Genomic DNA, 12,500 nt, shown 5'->3' on the forward strand with positions numbered 1-12,500 from the left:
TTTCAATTCCTATTAGCAAATTTTTCTTCCACGTTCACGATATAATATAATATACGATATGAATATATGACTTTTTTTTCTAATAAAAATAAAAAAAAAAATGGATTAGTTATATGAACTTGAATTTTGTTTTCTTTTTTTTTTTAGATTTTAGTATAAATGGATTAGTATGTAGGAGTGAATTTTTATGTTGATAATTGGATCAAAAAGTATTTTCAGTTTCTTTGAAGTTAAAATAATTTTGGATATAGAGTATGTAGTATTTTTGTAAAAAGAAAAAAGTTTTAACGGAAGTCCACCAAACCCGAAAGGGACGGATTATAAATAAATAAATAAAATAATAATATGACTTTTTTCTATTATATTTTTTCTAAAAAATCTACAAAAAACAAAAGAAAATCAATGTTTTAATCGAAACTTTTAACGATTTAAAAATTTCGTATTTATCTCTCGAACAGTGTAGAAAAAAAAAAAAAGAAAGAAAATAAAAAAGAAAAGAATTTCGATCAATCATTCTCTAACGAGTTGTAAGATCGTTATGTTACTATCGTAACAACAATACGTCCTATTTAAATCGGAACTGTTCGTCGAATCAAAACGTTTATACGTTTACCATGCCCATCAGTTTTCGCATCGCGTCACCAACCGGAATTCAATCTATATATACATATATATACATACACACATGCATTTTACTGCTGCGAGCAGTTACAATCGCAAAGAAAAAAAAAGAAACAAACAAAGAGGGAGAAATAATGAAAAAGAAAAAAAAAAAAAAAAGAAAACAAAAAAAGGATTAAAAAATGGAAATATGGACTTCCGAACGTAACTATCACGAGCTCGGAGAAAAACGAAAAGTTATTTACAAAAGAGAGAAAACAACAAAAAAAGAAAGAAAACGGAAAAAGAGAGAGAGAGAGAGAGAGAGAGATATGCAGTCCAGTTGCATTCCATGGGAAATAACGATCGATCGATGCATCCAGATGGTGGCGGCCCTTTTCTCCCTAGTTGTTAATAGACGAAAACGCGATTTGCTCTTGCACTTGCGGCATCACGTTGAAATGCTTTTGGCATGAATCCAGAAACATAGAAACTTAACTTAAACGTTAGCGAACGAATCGTTTGTCACGACACAGAACGTTGCAGTCGTTGCTTGTTAAAAGGTGACCATTTGTATATGTCCTAAGTCAGTGCTTTGTTCACCATTTTTCTCTTCCTCTCTCTCTCTCTCTCTATCTCTCTTTGAGTTCCCTAACGGCTCAATGAAAGTGTAGGTTTATGAATGAATAGAAGGAGAATAATATTATTATTCTTCTCTCTCGCACCGTTAGAAATATAATGCAACTCTTTCGTTCTATCATTTTATTTTTTTTTTTTATTTCTTATTATTATTCCTGTCATTCTCTCTCTCTCTCTCTCTTTCTTTCTTTCTTTTTTTTCTTTCTTATCTATCTCTTTTTCTCTTGCCATAGTCATTGTTAAAACGTACCTACCCTTCCTCGAGGGAGAAAGAAAGAAAGAGAAAGAGAAGAACGAAAGACAAAAGTTCATAGTTGACTGCTATCCAGAGGATGAGAACCAAGAGTTGAAATGAGACGCATAGTAAGTATCCTTAACAGGATCAAAAAACTTCCTCTGCTGTCCCATAAGACAAATGGTTTGAAATAACAAGACGACCGTATATAGATTACTTTATCTCTACGGAAATTCGATTAGATTTTTCTTCTTGAAATTTTTCCTTTTTGTTTCTATCCATTCCTATTTCTTTCTTTCTCTCTCGCACTCTCTCTCTCTCTCTCTCTCTCTCTCTCTCTTTATATTTCTCTCTTTTTTTTTTTTTTTTCATTTTTATTCAAATTTTCAATATAAATGTAAAATCGATCAAGTACCAATCTCAAGATAAAATTCAAATAATAGCATTTGGAATAAACAACGATTGTATTCTACACGAAAACACACTAAAAACTTTATCTCTATCTCTTTCTCTCTCTCTTATCGATAAAATTACATGATACTTCAGACTTTCAATAAATGCGAATATTCACTGAAGATGATTCCTGGAACGTTGTTATCGAATAGAACTAAGACAATCCTAAGAAGGGATCTCTCAAGAAATATAATCGATCGATAGCAATGTCACTGTGTTTCTTGGATTATTCTCAAGTTGAAAGTACTCTCAACGAAATATATATATCCAAAGAATATTTTATACTTGAAATATTATTAAACATAATATTATTTTAAAACGTACAATATCGCGTACATTGACTCTCTCCCCATTAGTAATTCTATATCCATATAGTTTATTTACTTATTATTATTGTTCCGCGTGAGAGACACTATACAAATTTTTATCCAAACATGTATAAACATTTGAAATGACTTTTTTTATCGACGATGATAAAAAGTATCGAAAGAAATCGTTGTCTTTTCTTTTTGTGTGTCCTTATTTGGATAAAGAAAAACAATCAACCGATTGATAAATTCGAGTCGTTGTTAAAAAAAAAAAAAGAAGGAAAAGAAAAAAAACAATACGATAACAAAGTAATAAATCGCGTTCTTTATAATCACATCCACCCTACCTTCTCTTAAAAAATTACGAATGAACAAATCGGATGGAATTTTGAAGAAACTAACTAACGTTAAGATTTCAATTCTAAGAAAGGAAAGTTGGGAATGATGTGAAAAAGGGGTGGCGCAGTGATTAAAAGTTTTACTGGAAGAAGACATCATCGTTTGGTCGAGCACTCGTGAAAAGCGAAAATTTTCTTCTCTTCCTCCCCTTTTTCAACCCTTCCTCTCTCTCTCTCTCTCTCTCTCTCTCTCTTACTCGTTTACTCCTTCTATGACAACTTTTCGTCTGACCTCATTTCTAATTTATCGACCCTTGCTTGCTAGCTCGTACGTAGGGTACCAGACCACGCACACATACGATCTTTCTCTCTCTCTCTCTCTCTCTCATTCTCTCTCTTACACGTATACACTCTAACACGTAAAACGGACAATTGCTGTAAGACCACGTCTAAGCACTTCAATGGGATAGACGACGCCGCCGCAATTGGGCTTAGATCTAATCGCGATAAACACCAGCAATGCATATACGATCTAATACTCTCCTAACTCGATGTTTAATCCATTCAAAGATCGACGCGTAATTTTGTATGAACATTCTCATTGACTATTATTATTATTATTATCGGAAAACCTATTTATAATGGCGACCTTGCGAAGAAAAAAAAAAAAAAGTAGGAAAGATTCTAAAGTGTGGAAGATTATTATAAAAAGAAGGATTGTTTAAAATCATATTCTATATATATCTCTCTCTCTCTCTCTCTTTCTTTCTCTTGTCTATCGCACACGATTTGATTGTGTGCATCTATTTTCTGTGTGAGATTTTTATTTGCTAATTTAAATTCAATAAGTTACAAAGTGATTTTTCCAAAAATAAAAAACCAAGCAAACAAATGATCCCTCTTTTATGCATTCCAACTTATTTTATTAACAAATATGTTACATGCATATTCGATCAACAACATTGTGTATTGGTACCACCCGATGAAATTACCATAACCGACCCTAGGGTTAAGATTATATATACGTATATAGTACATATCCGTTCGCGGGATTCGCGAAATGTCGGTCACGCGACTTTAAATCGATTTTAACAACTCATTTTTATTTCCCGAGAGCAAATATTTTATGATGTAACGAGATGCGAGGAAGGTAGATACCATAAGGTTTCATGTCGTGTTATTTAAAACTGATCAAATGATAACTTCGATATATTCTGTAATATTTCAAGGGGTTACTGACATCCCTTTTAAGTTATTTTATCGTGTTGGCTGAGGAATCTGCAAAAAAAAATACAAAAAAAAAATATTGGTGGATATACCTTTCGTGCCAGGAACAATAAAACACATTCTTCTCTGTTATTCTATTTTATTCGGAAATATTATTTACGTGTTATACGCAAGAGAAAATAAAACAAAAGACAAATTTAATTCTATGGTTTTCTTCCTTCTCTATACAAACTCTCTTTTATTTTCCCTATTACGGTTTATCCAATTCTCGAACTATACTATTTACGCGTAAGAAGAACGAACACGACATCGAATATACTGCAAAAGGAAGATAACTAGCACGTTAATGATCACTATGTCATTTGAATAACAACTCCACCTCGTCCGCACTTTCGATAAAAAGAAAAATCTTATAGAAAGAGGATCAAATACGGTCGAATAAATATTGGTTAATTTGTGTTAATTACAAAATTGCACCAGTTGGCCAACTTTACTCTATACAAATCTTTACTTCTCTGTATAAGTAATTGCTAACATCCCAGAAATCTTTTAACAAGCTACTCTACGTCATTATCGATTACAACGAATAACGAAATCAAAATTAATAATTTCAACAAAAAAAAGAATAAAAAGATAAAAAAAAAATAGGAGAAGAAAAATTATTATCACCGATTATAATCGATTTGTTTTGCGACGTATATTAATAATATTTTGAACAACCCAACTATATAATAGGATGAACGATTTTTAAGAAGTGAGATAAAAATAGAGGATGATACGAAAGACAGAGAGAGAGAGAGAGAGAGAGAGAATATTGTCGCATAATAAATTCAAGGCGATCGTATACCGTTGTATAAATCCCTTTAAGACACCGAAACTGACCGGAATAAATCTTAAAGGGGACCAAAATTTGGAACGTTATTCATAGATGACCCGTTCTACTGGACGGATTGTCAATATACGCCACGACGTAACCTTGACCGTTTCTTAATATACAGAGAACCATCCACTAACTCCTATGTGTTCACTGATTGATGGAACTTCCTATCTCGTATATTTCGGTCCTGTCAAAAAGATAAAACCGAGAGAATGTGAGAGAATATACCTTTCAAATAGTTAATATTAATTTGAAGATATAACCCGAAAGATCAAGCTGGTATCCATTAGAAATCAAATGATATGTTGTTATAGATATTTGTATTGTTCGCGTTTGAGATAAAAAAAAAAAAAAAGAAAAGAGAAAAGAAAAGTAGAAAAGATATAGAATATTATTTTCGATCTATCGAAAGAGATTATTAAAAAAAAAATGATGAAATATTTCGGGGGATAATATATTTAAGAAAGAAAGAAAGAAAAAGAAAAAAAGAAGAAAAATTACAATGAAATATCAGGTAAGGAAGAATAAAAAAAGCAGCAGCTCCTTATTGCAATCCGTTGAAGCGAGAAAGGCCAGACAGGGCAGGAGATTTTCGTTCGAATATTCTATAAATACCTAAAGGATCAAGGTTACTCTGGTTGTCCTGGTGGTGGTGGTGGTGGTGGTGCTACTGTTACTACTACTACTATTACTACTACTACTACTACTACTACTACTGTTGCTACTGCTGCTGCTGTTACTGCTGCTGTTTCTTCAGCTTTTCTCGTTTCAACTCATGGTCTTCTAATATAAGTATTAACAACCCCAGTCACGTTCGCGTTAACTTTCAAATATGTAAATCTATGCATAACGCGTTGGCAGTTCCAGTATACGACAGGAAAAGTATGTCAGTAGTTTTCAGTATTAAAATTATACAACAGAAACGTACGGTCCTCAAACAGTAAACGCAGATTGCGTGGCATACTCTGGATATAATCTAACGATTTCATTTCTATCGACTTCCGTTAGATACGACTTTACCGTATATGACAATAAAACGAACGTTTTGCAATTTCACGGACCTCGTGCTTGAATCGTTATTTCAATTTAATATTGTTTCAACACCGGTCACCAAATCGAGTTTCAAAAAATATAACAAATAAACATAGTTGGTTAATGGGTAACGTTATTTCTATTCCGAAAATGAAAACTAAATATATTACGAACGGAAAAATAAAATAAGAGATGATTAAACAATACCGTGTTTTAGTTGCATTAGTAACGATTCATTTTCAACAAAATAAATGTGTTTAATACGAGTAAATTGTATTGTATACGATGCAAACAGCACTCGTATTTACTCTACAAACTTACGTCTTACACCGGCTAGTTTAGTAATCTTCTTTTCTCTGTAATCTCAATTTTCCAAAATTACTCTTATTACTTTTTTTAAGAATATTTCTCTCTCTCTCTCTCTACAATATGCAACAATATTATTTCGCTTTCGTTAATTTATCAATCTAATTCTACCAGTATTATTAATTTTCTCGGTGTATTGTTCTAAAGATTGATACGTCATCATTAATAAAATCTTCTCCGCGTATCTCTCAAATTTCTGAACTGGTAATATAAATGATCGATTTAAATCTTACGTTATTTTCACGCTGTGGCAAAATCTTGTAGAAAAGGAAAAAGGAAAAAAGTAAGAAGAAAAAAGGAAAAGGAGGGAAATAAAAATGGAGAGAAAGAATGTGAAGAAATCTTTCCCCCATTTCTGTTTTATAACGCGTGTTCACGAGATACGAGTAACACATGTCGTGAATATTTCTCACGAAAAGTACCTAATACACGATGATATCTCTGGGAGCAAAAGGAAAAAAAGGAAAAAAAAGAAAAACAAGAAGAAAGAAATAGTGGTCTTTTCCCCCGGAGTGTAATTCCAAACATCGTCCCCGTGTTCTTTATCGAAGATACCAGAAGCTTGTAATAAAACGTATTTAACGCCGGTAGGTGTGTTGGAATCGTGTTAAGAAGAGAAATTGTCTCTACTACAAGTCATTAAACAATTAAACTAATTCTCGTTTAGATCGGATGAACTTTTATTCCGATAATAATAATAAAAAAAAATAAAAAATAGATACGTTACAGATAAATTAGAAATTAAAAAAAAAGATTTTCTCGTCGAGAAGTGACGCGATTGAATGATAAATTATTATACGAGAAAATAATACGAGAATATAAATAAGAATTGGTTAATAATTCTAATAGAATAATTAACTACCGGTATAGACAAATCAGATCGAAGAAAAGTCGATCGATGTAAATCACGTTTAGTTTCACAATCAAGCAACTAATTGGCTTCCGAAACCTTCCTTGGGATGAATTGAAATTTATTTCACATGCATATTGACTGAACCAAGTGAAGAGTAATATTAACTCGAGAGTTCTTCTTCTTCTTCTTCTTCTTCTTCTTTCTATTATTATATTCTTTTAGTTTTGTTTTTTCTTTTATATTTTTTTTTTTTTTCATCTGTATTTAAAAATCTGCACACACATGTGTATACATATGTATAGATACGAATCTGTATGTAAATGTAAACGTAAATATGTATGTACACGTCGTAGGTTTGCCATCGATAAATATGAATCTTTTATCGTACCACCTTCGGTACCAATAGCATAAGATCGTAATGAAATTTTCACACGACTCGAATGAATTTTTTCAACGATAAATTCTACGAAAGGGGAAAGAAGAAAAACGTAAACAAAAAAAACAATAACAAGAGGAAAAGAAAGAAAAAAAAAATTGATGACTAAACCGTTATCGTTATTTTCTATCAAACTTTTATTTTCCATCCAATCACTATTCGTATTCGAAAGCTTGCAGATCGTACACGTAGCCCACTATCGATAAATATGAACCTTTTGTCGTAGAATTCACGAACCAACGGTATAAAGATTGTAATGAAATTTTCACCTGACTTCAAATGAAATCTTGAGATACGAATTCTATTGTAGAAAAATCGATTACCAGCTTGTCATTGGTTTTAGAATAAAACGAAAAATATTACAAAGTGTAGACGATCACAAAAACGCGCGCGCGCACATGTGTGTGTGTGTGTGTGATCTGCCCTTGATAACAGAGTAAATAATAGTCGTGATTTAAAGGAAAAGAAATCACTGGAAAGCTATCAAAATTTAAAGAAATTCATTCGATAGGAGCTTTGAAATCTCGCCAAAAAAAAAAAAAAAGAAAAAAAAAACGATTTAACCGAGGCTACTTCGAATTTCAAATATTCACATGTTCGATATATTATCGGACAAGACCGTAATAACAAAGGATAAATATACATGAACGGATAAATATACATACATAAATGCATACGTGTATATATATATATACATATTTAAATTACGTACACTTTAATTCAGGTATCGAGGGAATTTAAGGACAAAGCAGTTCGGTTAAATTGCATTAGAGTTTATATCGCGTTACCGGCCATTTCAAATTACAACGATTCTTTTTTTAATTCTACTTTTTTTTTGTTCCGTGAATGCAATAAATTCGTTGAAACTATCTTCGTATGTCGTGCGAATATACACGAACGGAAAGTCACTTGGTATGTATAATTTTTTCTTTTTTTTTCACATTCCTCTCTCCGTTTCCGGAGTTGGTAAGAAAGAAAAATGAAGAAAGTTTTTTATGCGAGGAATATATGAAAGCGTATAAGTACTTCAATGGAATCTTCGAGCTTTTTATCAAAACCTCTTCCTCTTCCTCTTCTTCTTCTTTTTCTTTTTCTTCTTCATATTTTTTCCTTGTAGAATACTTAACCTCTTGCTCGATCAAAAATCATTTTTACTAGCAAATCGAAAATAAACTATCCTAAATGGTAAAAATAAAATTGACTCGTTGCTCGTTCAATGCGCAACAGGATTGGCTGGCTTCTACCCTCAAAAACGACTAGGAAATGAATCGTATTGATATCTCTGTTCAACTTTGCGTGAAATAACCATCACCTATCTATCCGCCATCTGTTCGATATGTGCATGCAATATCTACGCAATTTTGGACGACCCTACTATGCACACAAAATCCTATCGAAATCGTCGAAAAGTCTTTTCGAATGTTGACGTAGTCACTGAACATTTTGAACGAAGAAAGAAAAAAAATAAAGAGGAGAGAAGAGTAGAGAAGAGAAGAGGAGGAAAATAACTTTTTTATCCTTCCTTTTACCAGACGGCGAACTCGTTTAATTTTCAAGTACCCTCTTTTTTTTTTTTGACAGAAAATTCATCAAAACGATCTGAAGAGAACTGGGAAATGAGAAAAATTGATCTAAATTAATGGTCCCTATAAATTTTCTTCAAGATCAAAACCGACGTGTTCGAAGTTTAACGATTATGAAATGACGAATACGTAAATATGTGTTAGAGTAAAAAGTTTTTCTTTTTTCAATAACTTCATTTAATGTAACTCAAATTAAATTATTTTCATTCATTAAAAAACAAAAGTTAATCGTTGAATAAGAACTCGAAAAGTTTTCCATCGTGATAGATCGTGTTTTCGAAAGATTAATCAAAGCGAAAAATTAAGAGGAATTTATCCACCATAACCACCCCTCTCTGAGAATTTACCCAATTCTATATATAAAAGAAACATCGAAACTTATCGAATTCTCTTATGCGAACCCGTACGAATGAAATGTTTCAACAATTACGTATCATTATTTTCCCATTCGTTTTATATAACGCGAATCATTTAATATTTATTTATAATCGACTTAATAGCAGGATCAAAAGAGAAAAATGGTAAGAAAGAAATGACAAAATTATGAAAATAACAAATGGACGTACCATCATCATTTGTTCTTCGTACGTACGATGATAAGTGTGTATGGCATCATAAAAGAAATATTATAATATTATCGCGAAGAAAAAGGGAAGGGTGGGAAATAACAAGAAAAAAAAAAAAAAAATGTGGACGAAGACTCACCTATCGATCGAAGAGAATGAGTGGCAGTTGTTATCCTAGATCCTCATTGAGATTAGGTGATGATGGAAGTACAGGTGGATCGATCCGTTCGAGAAGATTATGCACGTTTACATCTTCCTAACACAGAGAAAGAAAGAAAGAAAGAAAGAGAGAGAGAGAGAGAGAGAGAGAGAGAAAAAGGAAAATAAAGAATACACTTGTACACAAAATAAATAAGGAAGAATGATGATATATGGCATCTGCTGTTTCCGAGAAATGGGGGAAAATATAATTCTTTTCTCGTGTTTAATTAATTTGCCAAAAAACTTGGGAAGGAAGGAATGCACGAAGGGTGGAACGACGAAAATGAGATAATGTCGTTGAGATAATGAGATAGAGACATCGGATGATTGATAAAAAAAAAAAAGAAATAAATAATAAAAATAGTAAGCCCTAGCAAAGACTAAATATTTTATATGCTTTGTCGCGAAGAACCCTTTTTTCTTTTCTTTCTTTCTTTCTTTCTTCGGATTCGAAACGAAATCATCTAATTTCGTCATCGCGTATCGAACTAAATAACGCAGTCTCCTGTAAAATAATATTTATGAAAGAACAACAAAAAAATAAAAAGTACAATCACTGCAGATATATTATATAAAGATAGGTATATCGATGCACGAGATAAACCTTCTAAATTCCAATTCTCAAATCTTGCAGTTTCATCGAAATACCTGATTTATTTGCATATCCAATTTTCTTCCATGCCCCTTTTCTCTATCTTTCTCCATTTCTCTCTTTACCGACACGTAATTCTTCAAATCTTTTCCTTATATTTCTTTCATTTATTCTTCTATTTTTACATTTCGTATTTATTCTCCCGAATGTAACATAACATATTTTAAAAATATATTTCCGTATTATCTTCATACTCCCATTGTCTCTATTCGAATATTTTTTTTTTTTTCATATTATTATTAATATGTCGTAAATAAAAAAATATTAATAAAAAGAAACACAAAACAAAAAATAAACAAACTCGGAGAGATAAGTTAGAATGTTAATAGTGATTTAGAACGTAAACGCTTTCACACAGACATTGCTTTCTCTCTCTCTCTCTCTCTCCAGTGGACAAATTTGACTTCCAGCGGCAACAATTAAGCAACGGTTCGTTGATTTGACTTGCAAAGTTCGAGGTTTCGTTCCCTATGTTGAAGCATGCACAGGTGCACCCATACATGCATACAAGGACTTTCTAAATGCGTGCCTTTTGCGAATGCATATGTATTTGAAACTGGGCTGCGAATATCAGCGAAACCTTTAGACACAACACCCCCGAAAACGAACTTCAATGCAACCGTTCTCTCCTCTTAAACCGTATTACTATAGTTAGACTACCTAAAACCGTAACACTACTCGCTTCGACAACCTACTATCGAATTAAGGGAATTAACATAAACGTTCTAACACTACTTACATATCCTATATTCTAATTATAATATATATATATATAACATTTCTATTATATTCGACATTTTTATAAATCTTGACATTTGTTCATTAAAATTCATCACGCTTTTATTGAAAATCATTATAATCATATAAACGTTACATATCTTCGCATGACACGACTTTCAAAAAATTAATAGATACTTTTTCTTTCTCAACAACAACAAAATAAGACATAGAAGAGTGATTCGAGAATGGTTAATAATTACCAATAAAAATATATATATTATTTCGAAATATGATTATGTGTTGAACGATAAGTAATCCTGTGGATTCATTTAATTATTATCCTTTTGATAATAATATAGAAAATACGAAATTCAAATGGAAATAATAATTGTCGAAAAGTCATTGAAGTATAGGTATAGTCGAAGAGAGGAAAGATATTTACCATAAAAGTGGCTCAAGAATATTGGGTGAGATGGCAAGATATAGAGCATCGAGGATATTCTCTTTATGTAAGTTTCTTCCTTCGGTGGTATACATATATATATATATATATATATACTACTTCGGCACTATGTTTGAAGAGAAAGAAAAGGGTGGGGAGGAGTAAGAGGGGTACATGTTCGAACAATATGCCATACCGTCGTCTCTCCCACTCTTAACATTGAAATTCGCCGCATATATTTAAGCCCAGTTCTACTGATATTCGTGAGTCTTTGAGAATATGGCATTCGTAACTTGAACAAAAATTCTTTTCCATCTTTGAGGTGTCTTTTTATTTACGTAATCCTAACGTCTCCTCGCGAGGATTATAGTTAAGAAAGAAAAGATAGAAGTAGAAGAATAAAAAAAAAAGAAAATGAAAATGAAAGAAGAAAGAAACTTATCGTCATTCGCGAATTTTTCCAAGAGAAAATTATTTTGCGCGTAAAACAAGAGAAAAAATATAATATATATATATATATCAACGACGAGCACGCTTATTCGAACAATCTCGATTTTATTTTATCGTTATTTTCTTTCTTCCTTTCTTTTTCTTTATATTTTTCTTTTTTTTATCTCTTAATACGTTCTCGCAACCGCAAACGAATTTGTGATTATTTTAAAGAACGGCCAAATCGAGCCTCCTCTTGGTGGTGGTTAAGCATCGAGAATTGCAAATTGCAGTAGAAACGAACATTTGGCATTCTTCCACGTTATCCCTCATACCACCACCACTACCACTACCACCACCACCACCTCCTCTCCCTATCCATAAAACACATTCTACTCGGCTTAACGGGAAGACACATGACGGATCAAAACGATATAATATATTGGAATGTACGCTGTTGTTTCTACCACAATTCGTTTTTCCCCTAGTATGGGAATCTCTCTGGGGAGATCTATATAGAGTTAAAATTTAACAATGAAATTT

General features: G+C 32.1%; 1 protein-coding gene across 2 annotated transcripts in view; it reads right to left on the minus strand.

Moving 5' to 3' along the window:
* The window catches only part of LOC106786760 (synaptotagmin-7), a 150,874-nt gene that overhangs the window by 136,118 nt on the left and 2,256 nt on the right, over positions 1–12,500 (minus strand). Inside the window, exon 2 of one of the 2 annotated variants that reach the window (XM_014748510.1) lies at positions 9,653–9,769. The exons of the other annotated variant lie outside the window; for it this stretch is intronic. The gene's annotated coding sequence lies outside the window, so the exon portion shown is untranslated. The remainder of the gene's footprint in view (positions 1–9,652; positions 9,770–12,500) is intronic. 2 annotated transcript variants of the gene reach the window in all.

The sequence above is a fragment of the Polistes canadensis genome, unplaced genomic scaffold (genome assembly GCF_001313835.1).
Source record: "Polistes canadensis isolate GaletaPanama2010 unplaced genomic scaffold, ASM131383v1 scaffold_81, whole genome shotgun sequence".
NCBI lineage: Eukaryota > Metazoa > Arthropoda > Insecta > Hymenoptera > Vespidae > Polistes > Polistes canadensis.